This window comes from Hipposideros armiger, unplaced genomic scaffold (assembly GCF_001890085.2).
Source record: "Hipposideros armiger isolate ML-2016 unplaced genomic scaffold, ASM189008v1 scaffold_71, whole genome shotgun sequence".
NCBI lineage: Eukaryota > Metazoa > Chordata > Mammalia > Chiroptera > Hipposideridae > Hipposideros > Hipposideros armiger.
In genome coordinates, this window is record NW_017731421.1 from 2,222,106 (window position 1) to 2,223,540 (window position 1,435).

A 1,435-nucleotide genomic window follows, 5' to 3' on the forward strand; every position below is an offset into this window, starting at 1 on the left:
GGTCACAGGCCCCGCAGCAAATCCCCTCTGGAAGTTCTCCTCTGAACTTGCTGTGAGAGGAGTTTAAGGCGAAAGCAACCTGGTGCCGGTATCTCGGAGATGAGCTAGGTGCGTCAAGCAAAGGCACACTGCTTGGCACACAGTAGGTGGTCAGGGTGTGTTTAGGTTGGGATTGATCAAATGTAAACAAACGTGTTAAAAAGAATATTTTTCTCAGGGTATCAATGTGAGGAAGTCACTTGCCCCGAAGCAGAATCAAAGTCACGGGGAGACGAGGGAGATAGGGAGCTGAAGAGAAATCGAGGGCAGGTTTTTTTACCCTCCAAAAGAGGTTTCAGACTCTAAACTGAGTCTGAAGAGGAATGGGAGCAAGCAGAACTGGGAGGCCATGAGACCTCCCCCACAGCTGACTGCTGCTCTGCCCCGGCTGGGACCTGAGGCGCCCAGGTGCCATTGTCAGCCTCGGTCTGAGGGGGCTGCGGTGAGCAGACCCGGACAATACCAAAGTTTGTACAGTGAAGGCCCAGGAGCAGGAAGCCCACGAGCACACACCTACACCCCACACCGGACCACAGCAGAGCTGCCCGAACAGCAGAGGCCAGCTGGAGCCATCCGCGGGAACAGCCCGTCAGGACCTCCCCGCCACCCCTGCACTGGAGAGCAGTCTGAGGTCGTTGCCCCTTTCAGCTTCGTAGGACAGGTGGGTCGCTCGTTTTGTGTGTTTAGTTGGTGAAAGGCTGCAGGTTCTAGTCACAGCTGAAGCTGGTTAGGTCAGCCATACAGACGGAAGCAGTAGCTTGATTATATCGGAGGAATAGCTCATGGTTTAAGAGCACTTTCTCACGTACCGAATGTTTTTATCCTGGAGAGCAAGCTGGCTGGTTACTAACTATACTGACAAGTGTCAAAGCTGACTTTGACTCCTAAGCANCAAGGAAGCACGACAAGAAAATGGCAGGCTTACGAGCCTGGCCTTTCAGATCTCCTAGAAAGTGTCTGTTTCCTAGCCCTTGTGGTGCCTGATTATAGATTTCTGAGCCAATTGGCTAGAGCGAGCAAGAAAGCAAGAAAAACAGAACATCCCATGTATCGTGTTGATTGAAATTGTTCCTCAAAAAACTATTCCAGCATTGCTATGTCAATGGCACCGTTTATTAGGGAATGGAAAAACTATCGATGACACGATGCAAAGAAACCGTGGCAATAACTCGCTTTCTCTCAGGAGGTCAGCTGCTCTGGCGTTCTCACACACAGGCCTGCCTGCCGAGAAAATCCAGCGGGTCCCCTCCTGCAATCAAGCCTTCCAGGCGCACTCGCTGCTCTCTTGCCAGCTTGGAGCTTCAAAGCACTTTTGCATCAAGAAGCCAGGCAGGGCGGTTTCACAGCAACCTCTTAGGGGTCTGCTTTAAAACCTACCTGAAAGAAAGCATTCCTA